Source organism: Serinus canaria, chromosome 1 (assembly GCF_022539315.1).
Source record: "Serinus canaria isolate serCan28SL12 chromosome 1, serCan2020, whole genome shotgun sequence".
Lineage (NCBI taxonomy): Eukaryota > Metazoa > Chordata > Aves > Passeriformes > Fringillidae > Serinus > Serinus canaria.
Window position 1 is genome coordinate 5,778,285 of NC_066313.1, and position 17,487 is coordinate 5,795,771.

At 41.7% G+C, this 17,487-nt stretch overlaps 1 long non-coding RNA gene across 1 annotated transcript; it reads right to left on the bottom strand.

Annotated features, from left to right (window-relative positions):
- Positions 1–1,000: 1,000 nt before the first annotated feature.
- On the bottom strand, positions 1,001–17,013 carry LOC127059934 (uncharacterized). Its single transcript, XR_007778288.1, has 4 exons — positions 16,877–17,013; positions 10,646–11,002; positions 9,339–9,494; positions 1,001–1,111 (listed from the first exon to the last, which is right to left on the bottom strand). It is a non-coding gene; the product is annotated as an uncharacterized LOC127059934 (long non-coding RNA).
- Between the last annotated feature and the right edge of the window lie 474 nt (positions 17,014–17,487).

A 17,487-nucleotide genomic window follows, 5' to 3' on the forward strand; every position in this document is an offset into this window, starting at 1 on the left:
CTAAGCAGTGTCACTAAGCTACACATCTGCATATAAGCACATATCTGCTTGCAGATTTTGGAGAGAGGAAGGGGGGAAGAGTTGCCTCTCCTTGTCTCTGTGCAGCCCTCCTAAAGTATTCAACATTATTCCTTACCCATCCTCTGCTTTTGTGGGGTTTGTCAGTACTGACAGCTACAACTGGTGGTGTAGGGTTACCTGCTCACAGGACCTGCACCAGTAGGACCTTGAAATAAAAAGCAAACCTTTCCTATTAATCTGAAGTTAATAGTTTTGTAACCTTTTAAATTAGGATTAATGATGGGGAAAAATTCTGAACACCTCACACAGATTAAAGCAAGATAGCAGACTAAGCAGCAAAAATTCAGAACCTAAAATGTGAGGAATAAAATGTATGAAAAGCTGGAGAACAAATATCCCTCTTGAGAAAGATGGCTCCTTTTCTCCAGGAGTTCTTTCAAATTCTTAGTATCTCTGAGTGTTTCTGAGTTTAAGTGTCCACTCCCCTGACTTCTCTTTGGAGTCCTCAAGGCCAATTTCTGCCATTTCTGGGGCTTTCTGTACATCTGCCCTCCTCTGCAGCAGCCTCTTACTCCCTTCAGAAATTCTCCAGTTCCCACTCCTCCAGACTTTCCCCTGCTTTCCTCTTCTCCCACCACTTGTCCTGCTCTTCCCTCCAGAGGAATTGGGAGTCAGGCTTGCTGGGATGTTCTAATGGAAGGTGTAGCTCCTGTTCCTCTCGTATTTCTAGGGTGTTTCTCTCCAAACCACAGCACAGGCACCAGCACCAGCCTTCATCTCTGCTCTCCCTCTTCACAGCATTCCTGCAATGGTATCACATGAAATAAATTCCATGTGCCACCATGTAAGTGACTGCTGAGGAACTAAAGCCACGTTAACCAGCCTGGCCTGCTCTAAAATCTGTTTTTGTGGCAAGGGCAGCACAAATCCCTGGCTGAAATGAGCACATTGTCTCCTCCCCTTCTCCTTTCTTACCTTTTCCTGGTTCCATAATGTGGGGTTTTTCTGACTCATTTGTTGATAAATCTTGGTGGAAGCCTCACGCTGGCCATTTTGAAGACATTTTCTGACAATCTGGTAGACAGGCTTGCTGAAATAGAAAATTTCCATATTGAGAATGTTACTTTTTCCTTTTTTTTCCCCTGAAGGACTAGAAGTATCAGAGCAATGCTGCTAAAGAAAAGCTATTGCTTTCCCTTTGTTTATAAGTGCACATCTTGATGAAATTCTGTGACTAGTTAGCTGCCAAAACCATTTAACATTATGAATTAATAAACCCATGAATTTTGTATAAGATGTTTTCTGGATTGCCTTTCTTGTTGCTGATTGCCATCTTTCTTAGCAGAATAAAGCCTCCTGCTTGGGTTTGTTGCTGACACCTCAAAACAGCTCATTTATCCAGGCAGTAAAACAGATTTAATGAACCATGGGATACACAGGATTTTTCAGAAATGACCATAATGACAATGGTTGGTGGATAATAACAGGCTATTTACCTGTGCCTGAGTTGCTTCAAATTTATTTTCTTCGGACAATTTCCTAACCCTGGCTACTGTGACAATATGATAGAGCTGTAGGTGTACAAGCAATTTGTTAATTAAAATTAATGCTGCCTTATTGAGCTGTTGCATTAAGCAGATAGGTCTTCAGAAGAAAGCATGATCAGCTAACCAAGCAAATCTGTGGGTCTGACCAGTTTAAGAGATGAAAGATTTCTCTCATAAACTGCCTACAGCCTTCCTGGTGGCTGTGAGACCTTATAATCAGCATATCCTTAGGATTATTGATTCTCCCCTGTAAAGTGTAAAGCTTGTTTCTGTTGATGTCCAGGTCATTGGACTGATGTGTTTACCAAAGGGAATAAGAAACCCCTTTACATTCTTATGTGAGCTAATCAGATTTACATTTAATCAGGTGCAGTATGATGGATTAGATGGGTGGGTGATGACTGGAGATGGAATCAACACTTTTATGGATGATAAATGCTTCCTATCCAGGAAGCTCTAGGAGTGAAGAGAAATTAGGAGTTTGGTCTCAGCTTTATCAAAATTTGATTTGCCACATAACACATCAGCAGTTATGGGGTTAAAATGCACACGTGTAAGGAATATATATATATATATATATATATATATATATATATATAAGTAATCAGGAAAAAAACAGTAGGAAACAAAATCAATTCAGCAGAGGCAGCTAGATTTCCTGGGTAGGTTTTATATGAGATTTAGACATTGAATCCAAAAACACAATTCACAAAACCCTTTCTTAACCTTGCTGGCATCCAATAGGATAAAGATACTTGGATCTTCACCAGAAAGTTCCCTGGTGCTCCTATCCTGCAACTGATCCTGCTCAGGAGTGACAAAAAACAATCTTTCTCCTGATATTCCCTTCTAGTTGAGACTGTTTTGAAGTTTCATTTAACTGCCACAAATTCAAGACATGGACCTTGCTGGGCTGGAGGACTGTGCTCCATTTTCTGTCCCTTCTCCTTGTCACCAAAATCAAATTCCTTTGTAAGAAAACAGGAAGAAATTGTCCATCTATAGATGGCAGATGTAGGTACCTAAATCCTTGAGAATACTTGGGTGCTAAGATCATTTGATCATCACAGAGCTTGGAGGGCTCCAGTGTCCCTGGCTTTCACTGGGCAGGTAGGATTTAACCTTGGGCATCACTTAAGTGCTTTGCTAATTCCTCTCTTAGATCTAATTATGGACCTGAGTTTGGGTTTAGTTCATGTTAATATTTTTATGTAGCATAAACACATGCATAATACAGCTTTCTCAGACAAGCTTGCAGTTCAAAAAAACCTCCCGCATCTACGTGACAGGAGATGAATTCTAAGCATTTTTAGGAGACAATTTTGGCACTTGTGTAAAGAAAAAGAGAAGCAGGGAAAAGAGTTGCAGTGATAATTTCCAAGGAGCCGAGTAATCTTGATACTTTTTTCACGTGCATCCCACACCTTCAAAGGGATACATTCAGCCTCTTCTGTGAGTGGAGAGTTTTGAGATGTGCAACATTTCCTGTGTAACAACATATCAGTTTCAGGTTGTGATGAGAAAAAAATTGCTTTCAAATATCACGAGTTCAAAAGTGCAGCTGAAATTTGAAAGTATTAGTTTCACATTCTGCTTAAGAAAAACTGTGAAAAGAGAAGCAGAGAGGAGACTGAGGATAAAATTCCAATAAAAATAAGATATCTATATCTAGCCAGACAGTCGGTATTATATATATCTATATAATACTGTGTGCATGACAAATATGGTAACAGAGCATTAAAGCTGCATGGTTAGGCAGTCAAAAGTTTGGAAACAGCCTAGTTAAGGTTGCTTGCTGTGCTGCTCTTCTCTCTCACATTGTGAACACATTATGACTTTTTTTGGTTTTTGTTTTTTTTTTTTTTAACTCCAATACCTCTCTGCATAGTCTTTTTCAGACAGAATAAATATTTCTTTTATATAACCTCAGGAAACTTGAAATGTTGTTTATTCCTCTAAGCCTTTGTGGATTTTCATTATCATAGTGGTGCAGAGAGTAACACAGATGCTCAGGCTGTTTTTTAGCCTTTTGTACCATTCAGATGGCACAGAAGGGCCATAAACCAGACACCACCAACCCACCTCCCCACCCTCCTCCCATATTTCCTTCTGTTGTGTCTGATATAGATGCTTTTCTTCTGCCTCCCTCCTTCTGCCACTTTTGCATTAAGCAAAGTGAAACACAGCAGCACAGCTTTCCCCTCAAATGAGGGGAAAAAAGCTGGAAGGAGCCTTCCTCCATCATCACTCCTGTGTATTAAAAAAGGTGCAGGGCAGCATCTCCTGCAAGCCTCCATGTGATTTTTCCTTGTCTATCAGGCTGGGTGGAGACCTGGGGGAATCTATGTCTAACTCATGTTTCATAGCAGTCATGGCCATGTTTAAACTCTCCCATCCTCCTCCCACAGACACATGGCATCCTCTGGGAGTACTGCTGTACTTGGAGAGAGCAGTTTTTCCCCACCTGACTTCTGAGGTGTCCCCAGCTCATTGCTGTCAGGCAACAGAAAAGCTCCCCAGCTTCTGTGCAGCTTGGAGTCAGCTGACCTACAAATTCATCTCCCTGATAAACACACAAGCTTCGGCTTCTGCTCTCTGAATATTTTTTGTGGCACAGAACTGGATCTCTGAATTTGACTATTTTTATTTTCGCAATTTGCTTGCGTGTCCTCTGACTCTCAGTCTTGAACCAGAGCACAGCACTGTAAACCTTGTGCCCACAGGAAAGGGGACAAGCCTATTGTCTCCTAAAAAAATCCCTGATATCAATGGTCTCACAACTGAGTTGAAAACCTGAACTAGGAATTTCAATCACCATCTTATTCTGAGTGTCCAAATATTTGCCAGAGCATCTGACGGAGAGAAGAAAATGTTTGTGATAAATGTAGAGCTATCCAGTGCATTTGTGTTCTGCATTGTCAGACAGTCTAGAGGGCAAGATCACAGCTGCCTCTCTATCCCTTCCTTTTCCAGGTAGGAGTGGGCAAACACCCAGTGTTAAATGTGGTTAATAACTTCACTACTTCCAGATGATTACCAACACCCACCTGGTAGAGATCACTCCTGAAACTGAAGGAATGTTCCTTCATTCATTTTGGGATAAAATCTGCAAGGTTATTTTACATCACCCTCATCACCAGTTTGAGGTAAGATAGAAGTATCTAGAGGAGGAGTAGTCACTTTGTACCAGCACTTCTGTCTGTGGGTAATGACCAGTGGAAGAGAAGGGAAAAATGGGGAGGGGGGCACAGGCTTGCAAAGGAAAGGCATTTGTGTGCCTTTATGGTACCTGCTGAAGGCTTCTTATTCCTGTATTTATTTACTCAGAGCTGAGGCTTCAGCATTGCCCTGACTCTTGCATGCTCCCTGTAATGAGTGTGCAGGGGATTCAAACCCATTTTACTGCATGGCTGACTAAGACTAAAGCAAAAGGGGCAAAATATAAACTGTCAGCATGAGGTGGAAGCAACATATAAAAAAATGTGTACTGTATCTTTTCAGCTTCTATTTCATTTTGGAAGATAGCATAAAATTCTTACCTGAAGTGATGTTTTTAAAGCCTAAGGAGCACAATGTGGTTCTGTTATGATCTTTTATAAACCTGTGCTTAGCTTAATAGATTTCTATTCTGAAGTTATGACAGGACAAAAAGAAAAGATAATGTGTTGAAAACTCAGAGCAAGATCAACAAGCTGTATGAAAGAAAGAAAAAAATGTTTAACTGGGAAAGTCAGCAACTCTTCAGCAATTTTATTATAAATAACTCAATTATATTGTGTAATTCCCATGATTGCCAGAGACCTCATTGATTACTCACAATGGTACTGCATTAGGCTGCTCATAATGAGATGTTTATTTTAATAACTATTTTCTATGTGGATGTACTAGTTTGCAGAAGCACTGGGTTAAGGATACTTCAGTTAAGTGACTCCAGAATGAATTCAACATAATAAGAAGGACAGATGGATGGGCTTTCAACTCCACAGCAACAGTAAAGAAGACATCTCTGCAGCACAGATCCTTTCATGCTGTTCTTTTTGCAAATAAAATCTACTGACACTGGCTATTTCTGCTTAGGCTGGTTATACCATATAAAGAACTTAGAATCTTAATCAATAAAGGCCCAACATTTCTGACACTTGTGTTAGCAGCAGCTTAGCCTGAGGAGAACAACTGTCCATGTTTCTTTGACACATGCTCTAGTATATGGAATTGCACTGGGAACAAGGTAATGGGTACCTTCAGCAATGGTTTCAGATCCTGCCCTATAATTAGTGATGAAAATAATGAGGTTTGAGTTTTAGTAGAACTTCTATGAGAAAACAGAAAATTTTACCTGCTCTTGTTTCTAATCCCCATTTTGCAGGCAAATCTGGGTTCCCTGTGCTGCTTCCCTAACACCTCTTTGGTGAGCACATCTCAATATGTGAGCTATTACCCTGGGTAGAAAGCTCTCCTGGGAATCCAGCTGCAAGTCCATTTCTGTGCTCAAAGTCATCATCACTCTGGCATGATCCAAAGGCATTCACAATATCTACAAACAATCAGGGAACAACTAAAGATGCAGTCTCAGCAACTGGAATTTAAAAATCCATTTCAAACACCGAGGTACTATAATCTGTACAAAATTATTAGATTTCACACAACTACTGAGCTATTTTGACAATTTAGTCCTCAAAAATCTGTACCAATAAATGTATTGCAAAATACAGAGGCATCGGCACAGCGTGATGCGAGTCTCTGATCTCAAGTTAATCTTCAACAATAAAATGACCTAGAAAGAATTTATTTTTGTTTCTTATGTGGCTGAGGGATTTGAGCCACACACTCTGCAGACAGGAGAGGCCTGGAGAAGATTTCATTTGATACTTCTTTTTTGTCATTTCTGTTAAACCTCCGCTTACCCTCATTAATCTCACAGCAGACTCTGCCCAGCACCTTCCCGTGTTAGCACGACTTCCCTGTTGGGAAGGCTGAGCAGATGCCTGGTAAAACTTCCAAGATTTGGGCCAGCACATCATATGTTATGGATGAAAATGTCTCTGGGCAGGTTTCAGAGGCGTAGCTGCAGCCACAAGCTCCCACTGAGGGCGTGCCAAGGCTTTTTGGAGAGAGTTCCCAGGCTCCTGTAATCCCTGCTGGATCTGCACTAGGGCTTGAGGAAACTCCAGACTTTCCCTGCCCAGCACTTCCAGCTCCAACAGCAGAATGGTGCTCCATGGACCCTCTTCTTTATCTTTGATGCACTGGTGTGTGGGTGCACCCAAAGAAAGGATTTTCCCAAGAGTCTCATTCAATATTAATCAGTCTTATCCATCACACCTCCCTCTTAGACAATACAACTCCATTCCTACTCTGGATAGATCTGTTTATAATAGTAATAGCTCCCTGCAGAAAAATAAAACAAATTAATTGAAAAATACACAAGTAAAGTGTTGGGCAGGATGGAAGAAAGGCCTTTTGAAGAAAAATGTGATGTGTGGTCCTGCATGTGCATGACTGGCTGTACAGTGAAAGAAATTAGAGGAGATGCTGCTTTTGTAAACTCTTGTGTCTGACAAACAAAGTAACTGCCATATTTATGCCTCTCCTTTTCACAGAAAAGGGGTTATAAGGATTCTCTTCAGATTGCTACAGTCTGTTATGATTTCACATTAAAAAATGACACCTAACACATAATGGAAGTATTTTAGTGGATCTTGGTCACTTTGAACCCACTTATCCATAATGCTTTGCAAACAAAAGCTGCAGTAGAGGGAAATGTTATCATCTTTTCTCCAGAAGAGATAAAAGCATTAAACCAAAGTTTGTGACAGTTCATCATCTTACACAAAGACAACGGAATTAAACTGTGCAAGGACCATTTCAGGTTCATGATATCTGTTTTAATAACCATGATCAAGGTTGAAATTTCATTCAGTTTTTTTGCTTTGAGTCTTGAACTTTAAGAGGTTCCCTGGAGACTCCATTTTAACATGCATTGTAGAATATAAAACATATACATGTATATATAAAATGCTTAGTTTTAATAATTTTAACTAAAACTAATGGTCTGTGTCTAAAATTTTCCCTCCCTTTTGTATTAGATAAAAGCATTAACTCTATTTTCTATATAATTCTTTTTAATCTCATCTGGGTTTTACTTTCTAAGATTAAGAATCCTATGGGGAGACTGGAAATCTCTGTTTTAATCCATACACAGATTTGTCTTTTACCATACTCAAATCTCTCTCTCATTTGCCAGTAGACATTGTAGTCACAATTTTCAGGCAAAAGCACTACATGAAAAATAAGGCTGGTTTGCAGAAAAGTTTAAAGGATAAGACACTGCTTATATTATTCATCAAAAATATTTTTAAAATAAACAGGTGAGACCAAAAACAATTAAAAAAGCAGAAGCACCTGAAGAAAAGAAAATTCATCACTATGTTGTTTAATTCCACATTTAACCCTTTTATCATGCTTCTGCACAAATTTAAACTAGTTATATATCTCTCTCATATTTGCCTTCATTTTTTGCAGCTGTAGATCCCTTAACAGTGAAATGAGAACCACAACACTTCTCTGCTTCACCAACCAGTCCAATTAATAATTACTAAGGGACAGAAAAAGACTTTCTAACTTTATGCCCAGTATAATGTGTAAGCATTTCTTCCCTGAAATTCTTCGTCACTTGAATAAGGTGAATAAGGTTCCTTGAATGTTTTCATCAACCCTTCTATTCTTTCCTCTGGTTTTTTTATGGTCTTCACAGCCAGAATTTTAACAAACACTTTAAAAGAGAAAATTCATCCTCCAGGGACAGAAATATGTTGAAAAAAGGTGAATTAAATCTATACTTGCTTCCCATCCTGCCTTCTGTACACAGCAGCAAGTGTGTGACGTGGATGAGTGTGTGCAAACAAAACTGCAAAATGAAATGGGTCTTGAAAAGTAGGAAAAGAAGCTGCTTGGTGTTCACACAGTATCAGAAAGCTAAAAGCAAATTTGCCCTTGAAGAAAAGAGTGGAAAGGAGAAAGATACTGGAAGAGATTCAAGCAGCTGAATCCAAGTTTTCTTTTAAGTTTCAACTTTGTCTGAAACAGAGTTTGACTCTCAGTGCTGCTGACACTGCATAAAGTGAACCCACCAGTGAGGCTTAGATGAAACCCGTGTAAACAGCAGCAGATTTCATGCTGTTCTAATACAGACCCCTGTGAAAGCACAACTGTTCAGAAAAATATGTAATATACTTCGAGTGTGTGGACCTACAAACCTCAAGAGGCACCACTGCAATGGTTCTGCCCGAATGACTTCTAATTTGACACTGAAGAGGCAACCTACCAAGTAATAACTGTGAAAACTGCACAGGGACAAGAATTCAGCTACCATAGCTGTGTTTTAAGCACAAGGAGTTCTTGCTCTATATTAGTGCGAGCCTCAACACAAAGCTTACCTTGCCATCAGATTACTCCTCTGTGTTTTAATGTGCCATCCAAACAGAAAAAAACCAAAAAATCATAGAACCTGCTGCAGAGCGCACACAGACAGGTTTACTTGCCATGTTGCATATATTGGTAGAGAAAACGGGTATTTGCAGTGGAAGAAATAACATGAAAAATAGAATAATTATCCATCTGAGACAACTGGCAAACTACCCAGGATTTCACTGGACAGGGCTGGTAGTCTTACCTTAGCCAAGAATCATTACTGAAGCCCTGTTCCATTACAACCACAAACCTTTCTTCCCATTTAGCTCTTCTACACTCAAAAAACTTCCTGGGCAGTACCTGGTCAGCACAACAGCTCCATGATAAGTGCAGGTATTGTGTCCATTTTCCAATGGTGTTCAGCAGTACCAATCCAGGCCTGAGCAGGAATTAAGGATCAGGAGTTAAAGATCAGGAGTTCTGGCCTGGCAGTAGCTTCTTGTAGTCTCCCTGAATCTAAAAGTAAATATGAAGGAGGAGAAGAGTCATTTATTGATGCTGTTCTGCACTAGTGTTCATAAGATGCATGCTTAATTCCCAACCCTGTGCTCTGCAGAGACCATGAGCACTTAAACCAGAATGTCTCATCACTTCAGTAATGACACCTCCAGGGATCTCCAGGGTAGGGCAGATGGGCTACAAAACCTGAGAAAGTGACTGAGGCTGTCTTTCGTGGTGCGAACGCTGACTCCCTAAAATAGGAGCGCAAGAAGCTGCTGCAACGTGGCATTATTAAATTCTGAAATCAGTGTTTATGAAAGAACACGTGAGATTCATGAATCACCTAGACCACCCTGGTTTTGAGAAATCCTTTTTTAAAAAGTGAGACACGGGTGTGACAAATTAAGATGCATAAAATAAAATAAATAAAGTCGGATGCTACACATCGAGAAAGTGCAAGACATAAAGCACAGAACCACACCACAGAGACATAGCAAAACCCCCAGACACTTCTCTAGATAGGCAGTTTGCTAATGCAGCCATCAGGACTAATGGGCACTGTCCCTTTTTTGGCAGGAAATGTGCCAAAATCTGCTCGGAAATTTGGGTCGGGGAGCGCTCCGGCACTGCCGGCTCCCGCCGCTCCGCGGAGCCACAAGGCAGCAAAAGCGCGGCCGAGGCGGGGACATCCCGCCCGCAGCCACGGCCATTCCCCTCTGACACCATCTCCGGGAGCGCTGGGAAACCTCGGAAAAGCTTAGCGCCTTTTGGAAGTCAGGCGAGAGCGTGTTTATCTCGCTAGGGAAAAGTCTGACCTGTCCTGAATGCGGGTAGGAAATAGTTTAAAAGCCTGTTTGAAGCGTCGGGAGGCTGTTTGAGAGCTGCGAGCATCCTTGGGCGAGGCAGCAGCGCCCATCCCGGTACCCGCCCGGCCGCAGCCCCAGCATCAGCCCTGGGTGCACAAAGCCCCGTGGAGGTGCTTTGTGCTCCTGCCTCTCTCTGCTGGGGCCGAGGAGGCCACAAGGGCCAGCTGAGCGAGCGAACATCGCAAACGGGGTGCGGGGAGGGGGGAGCAGGGAGCAGCTCTGCCAGCTCATGCCTGGCACGGCTGTCGGGCCACCTGGTGCCCGAGGGCACTGGAGCAGATCAAAAATAAAAATGTGTACCTGTGCATTCACAAGCTGTGACCCTAAACCAAGGGCTGAGGCAGCATCCTTGGCCCCTTCCTCAAGGAAATAATAGGATGGCACCAATCCCTCCATTGACTCTTGTATCGAAATCCATGTGGTGGGCGTGGATCTCCTAGAAGCAGCCTTTTGTCTGAGGAAGTTTTGTGCAGCTTCTATCAAAGACTTTGAAGATTTTCCCAGAATTCTGAGATTCTGAGCTCTGGTCCTCTCAGAGGTGCCAGGTCCGTGCTGTGGCCAAGGGCCAGGCGGGCGCTGAGGTGCTCAGGGTTTCTGTGGTTGTGCCATGCAGCTCTGCTTGCCCAGGCTGAGGCTTCCAGGCCAGGTTTGCTGGATCTGCAGAGAGTGAGCTCAGTGTGTGATCCATCCCTGGAACATTATCCTTGCTGTTTGTGCACAGAACAAGAGTTTGGCACGTAGCTACACGCTTCTGCCTGGGAAATCCCTTGCAGATATAGATGTGTGGAAAACAGAGGGAGCAAGCAGGATAGCAGATCTATCTGTGAAAACAAAGCTTTGAAGGCAATTTGCCCCAGAAGGATGACTCAAGTGTGATGACTTCCTCATGTTTTCACAGATACTGTGCATAAAGACCCAAACTTGGGCATTGGAGTGCAAGCCCCTCTCCCACAGACACCTGCATGTCTTCAGCACCACGCACTTTCTATTATAAGTAACGGCAACACCTTGCTTTTGAGGCAGAATTGCAAATAAAATCTCTCCTGAAATCAGCCAGCACTTGCAGACAGCTTCAGCCCCCTGCAATCAATAGTTTCTGGATAAGTTGATGCATACACTCTGAAGAAAATGAAACAAAATGTACCGTGTCAGTTTACATAATCCAAGAGCCAATAGCCTTCATTTTCTGAGCCACCAAAACCAAGATCTAAACTAAGGAGATTTGGAGACTGGAGTTTAATCTCTGCATGTTTTGCATACTTTCTTTTTTCCCAAAAAATGTCTCAAAACCTTTTTAAGGGGGGAAGAAACAACTGAAAGTGTCAGAGTATTTTAGAGATAGACTGAGAAAATGATGTAAGTTGGGAAAAATGCTGCATAAACACCTTTCTTTCTGTGTCATGCTGAGTGCCTGACATATTAGATAAGTCAGAGAAAGGCAAAAGCTTTCAGGATCCATCATGTGAATTTGCCTCAGGAATTCAGTTTTCAACTTTATTTAGGTTCCTGTAGCACCCAAGAAGAACAGGAGGGGAATCCTCCTGGGATTGTGGACACCAAGAGCCAAGCCCACGCTGGAAAAGCGTCATCTCGCAATACCCTGCTCTCTTTGCCTCTGTGGCAGTGTGGCTACTGCTTGTACTTGTGCAACTGTAAAATGTTTTGATCAGGAAAGCTCTCCAGGAGCCTTTGTTTAAGCACCATGATTTCCACAGGCAGGTGATGGCTTCCACAGATCCTGTCATCTTCAGGCACTCGTTATTCATCTGAACATGCACACAGGCACTCTTTTGTGTAGGGCTGGGTGCATAAAAAATTGATGGCTGGGTTGAAAACTATTGTATTAAAGATGAAAACACTCCTTGTTTATGTTTTTCATCTATTGTTTGAAATAAATTTCTCTCAAGGGTCAGTTTCCTCCCATGGAATGATTTCAGACAGTTACTCTGATAATGATTTATCAGATGTATGCATGCAACAGAGATCACTGGCAGCTACATGAAAAATATCTTAAAAAAAGGCATTTCCTATTAATTGTAAGAAATATCATGGCAACTGTCATATGAATAGTTGTTTAAAAAGTATGAGACACAACAATTTCATTATATTCAAGGAAACAAAAACCACAACAAAACAAACCAGATGAGAACTTCCAGAAAAAAAGAAGAAACATGTTGTTTTTTATGTAGACACTCATTCCTTTGTTGGAACATTTACATATGTACCTTTACATTTGCAGATTTTCACATTTACTTTTTGCATTCCTGCACAGCTCTGCCAATTGCCACAATTTTACAAGAAGAAATGAAAAGTGTAAAAGATAAGCATAAAGCAAACACTACAAAATCCCTCGGCTTGAACACCAATACAAGTGATCATTGTTTTAATCTTGTGCTTCTTGGGCAGTATTTACTTACTATTTAATATTTTTTATTTAATATTTAATATTTGGTTTCATTTAACCAGGTAAAGCCTCAAGAGAATGGATGCTGACTTGTCTCTTTCTAACCCTGAGCATCAACCAGGTTATCCTAAAGCCCCTAAATTTTCTGCAGTGTGCTGTTAGAAACCCCTCCCTGCTGAGTGCACACTAAAGAGATGGATGTGTCTACTTGGGGACCCTGTGGTAAGGGCAGAGGACCTGCCAGGAAAGCAAAGTCAGAGTCTTCATGGAAGGCCCACCTTTCAACTCTGTGGAACCAAGGTCTGAGGAAGAAGGAAGTGCTTCAGTGTAAATGGAAATATCAAAACTGACAAGGAAAAGTCGAAACAGAGCCCTCTGAAGCAATCAGCACAGCACCAATTACTCAAGAACAGAATCTGCTGCTGGGTGCTGCTCAGGGAGATAATACATGCACTGTCTTTCCTGTTTTCATCTCCCCTGGCAGCTTGGCCCTCTAAGCTATTTCTGTACTACTCTGTCTCCTTACTTCAGTCTTCATTCTTGCATTTTCATCACAGTGTCTCCCTAGAGCCTTTTCCTCATCCTGGGCTACTAATCTGTAGGATGATAAACCCAGGAGACAAAGCTTTCTGTGCAGTAAGCTACACTTTGGGGATTTTTTGTTCTTGCTCTGCCTGTTCTGCCATTCTTACTGATCTCTGAAACACATGGGGCAGAGGACAGTAAAGAAGCACAGAGAGAAATGTAAGTGAGGTTATTGCCCAATGCAGAAGAAGGCTCAAGTTACAACATCTTCAGATGGAAAAACTATCAGAAGTAAGGTTTTAGAAGACAAAATGTCTTCCCTGCTGACAGCACCGTGAGGAATAGCTGCAGGGCAGAATTTTAAAAACAGAGGTTGTCTTGACCTCTCTCCAGCCTTGCACGGTGCTCAGCATGATAGATCAGGGGAAAAAAATATTATAGAGGGTCAGACACAAAGACACATCACATTGCAACAGAGATGCAACAGCACCCCTGATTTTTCCATGGCTCTGGATGACATGAATTAGGATACTGCATTTAATAGGACTACAAGGTTTGGAAAGAGAGAGTTCAGAGAAGAGCAACAAAATAATTAAGGGACTAGAGGGATTTGCCTATGAGGAAGATTAAAAGAACTAAATAAATACTTCTAGTTTGGCTAAGTGATAACTAAGGAGAGGCATTCCAACCATCTACAAATATTTGACTGACACAGACACTAGGGAAGGAAAGGAATTACTTAGCAGGAAACAAGCAGGTATTACAGGGAGTAATGGGATGAAATTAAGAAATAGAGAATTGAGAAATCTAAGGCAAATCCTCCTGACAATGAGTTCTAATAGTCTGCAAAAAATATACCAGCACATATGCAAGAGGGAACAACCTTGCATTGGTAAGGAGGGGGACTTAAGTGACTTGCTGGGCCTTTCCAATCTCAAATATTTATCATTCTATAATTACAAATTATTAAATTTAATGACATGTGCCAGCTTTTTTTCCAGCAAGTTCTGACTGTTGCCTCAGGTCATAAAGTGTGCAATTATTTCCTAACTAAAGGTCTTACATTTTGACTCATGCATCCTTATGAAATTAACTAGGTTGGTCTCTCTTTTTATTTTTTTACTTAAATTGAATTTCTATTAATGCATTTTCTCTTCTTTCCAACTAGCAGCTATCTCCCCCTGCTCACAACTCATAATTCCCTCTTTATGCAAGGCGAGCCTGCACACTTAAAGCTTCGTGGCTCAGTGCCTGAACCTGCTCAGCCTCAGGCTGAATGCCTGCTGTGTTCAAGGGAGCTGCTGCTCCCAAGCCCAGATGAGCACAGGAGCTCTCCTTCCTCTGAGGATGAACTGCATGCAACAAAGGGGGAGAAAATGCTACATGATATTTTCAGCTGAGAGCTGTTTGCAGAGCTTTGAAAGCAGATCAGGGCCATATGAGAAGCCTCATGTCACTGCTCACCCCAGTGTCACAGCAGCACTCAGCAAATGAAAACAGGTGTTCCTGTGCTGCTGCCCAAGCTCCTGGCCAGGATCACAGCTGGTGGGTAGCAAGATTCCTCTCTTTCTCTTTGGCAAACTCCTTGGTTTTGATACATGTGCTTGCTTGTGCATCCAACATATACTGCAGAACATCCCCTGAAATGGGTACAAACCTAGGGGGTGGTCAGAAGGTCTCATGTGAGCAGTCATTTTGGAGATCCAAGGGGTTTGTTCTGCTCTGTCTCAGACAGAGCATCTGCTGCCTGAGGTAGCTGCACAGCATTTGCTGATCTTTTACCATTGGCTGTATTACATGCACAGTCCCTCAAGAGAGTCCATACAGTCTAGTTCTCTGCGAATTATTATCTAAATATATCTTTTGTCCAGGTAAGAGTGCAGCCCACCTCCCACTGTGAAAGGCAATCTGTGATGCCTGTTGCTTTTGTGATGCATTCTTCTGGTTTCCCCCTGTAGTGCAGCTGCAGACTGGCACCCTGTGTCATCAATATCTGACACACTCACACTCCCTTCATTCTTGGCTGCTTGCTTAAAGCTCCTTCCCACGATGTGTGCTGGACTCCAGCCTCAGCCAAGGCAGTAAATGACAGCAGAGTTTCATCAGGATGTGGTGCCAGCCGTGTCTGCAAATGCTCTGGTGCAGCACAGGCAGCCTGGGCTTCCTCCTAAAGCAAGAGATGGGGCTGCACAGAGAATCCCCTCTCTGCTACCTGATCCTGAGCCCAGGGATCCTGTCTGCCAGCACGTGGGAGAGCTGCTCCTCTGAGGAGATCAGAGGATGTGAGAGCCTGGCTATTTCATCCCTCAGTGCAAGATGCTGGGTGCTGGCATTACAATATTCTGAACACTAATTATCAGGAATCCTGTTCCCAAATCTTTTCCCCTTCAAGATAACACTGCAGCAATCAGGTTGAAGTGGGATAATTAAACAAAGCACTGTCTCCTCTCCTCTCCCCCCCTCCCCCAGTCACTCTGCAGCCCTGTCTGTCATTTCCCAGCACGGAATGGTTGATAGGAAAGCTCAGTTGCTGTGTGCATTTTACAGGAGGAGTGGCTTCAGCACAGCTTCCTCACTAGGAAATAGTCACAAGGAGCCCTGACTGCTCCTGGGGATGGTTTATCACTGAGCTGAGCCCAGCCAGAAGTAGGTGAAAAAGATGTAGCAAAGAAAGGGAAGAAGGAATGAGAATACTTGCCCCTTTTCCCACAGCAAGAACAGGCAAAATCTCACTCTCTTTTGGAAACCCACTGTTTGTGAATCCAGTTTGGCAGCCATGATAAATGTCCTGAAGCATCTAAATACTTGGGGTATAAGAAGAGGATTACTGCCTGTCAGAACTTGTCTATCTTTTGAATATTCTGCCCAAAGCAGCAAAAAATTGAGTAATAACCTGGTACTGACAGCTCCTCATTAAGGTACAACAACTTCAGCCACTGCCTTAGTCCACAGTCTCCTCTCTGTCTCCACAGCTTACTAAAACAACTTTAAATGTTGCAGTTTTGGTCTTAAACCAAGGAAAGGAATTATTCTTTTACATCAGACCAGCAAATAAAAGTATCCTTCTGCAGATTTGGACTTTCCAGGACCATACATTATATACAGCTTATATATCTATCTATCTATATCTATATCTATCTATATATCTATATCATCTATATCTATATCTATCTACCTATATCTATATCTATCTATATCTACCTTTCTCATTTGGACAAGTCTTTTAGAGTATGTGATACAGTGAATGCCAGTTTAACCCAAGTATTGCTGGATAAGTGGAAAATAAACTTCTGGTTTTAGATTAAAAATCTAAAGCCAAAACTTGTGGTTCTGATTTCTTCAGGGCTTTGTATGGAATTTTAGTTTGTGTGCATTTTTTAACATTCAGTAGCTAGGGGTTTTTTATTTCCCTAACACTTTTCAGTTACAAAATGCTTTCCTGTAATACTGTCCACTAGACTGTCTTCATTTTCACCCTTATTTTAGGCCATTTTTGCTTCTTGCACATGTCCAGCCCCCGGGAAACAAAACTCCCAAGTCACATATTTTTGAATCATTCTGCTTATCACTCACAGAAAATGAAGAGGGGAAAAAATACTCACCATTTCCCATGTATTTTCTCCAGGCTGTTTGCTAAACATTTTCATCAGTTAGATTTTTCTGAACTTCCCTGTGGTGGCTATTGTTGCTTGTCTCCTCAGTTTGTTGATCACTCTCATAGCTCTCAGCATAGACACTGTTCCAAAAAAACAGACAAACAAACAAATGAAACCCAACCCAAACTCCAAATATAAAACAAAGAGCATTTTTTCTCAGCCTTCTGAACTGTGGGTCAGGCACTCTGCATAGTTACTTTACACATATTTGCTTTCACTCAGAATTTCTGTTGAACAGGAAAAAATCCTCACACTTCTGAGGATGCACAAAAGGAAACAGCAGCTCTGCTTATGCACAGAAAACAAATTACCTTTGGGTAGAATAAGAATATTAGAGTCCAGAATTGATGTGGTTTTCATGTTATCTTAAAGGATGGTGTGAAATCTTTCCTCTCTGCACTTTTTCCTTAATGAAGATGAGATATAACAGCACCTCTGAGGCACTCAGATTCAGGACATTTGCACATTCTCTGACTCCTAGCAGACTCCTGGCTCACTTCTCTGAGGGTAATTTCACTGTGACAGCTCTGAGATAGCATCTATAGATTGTTCTGCAA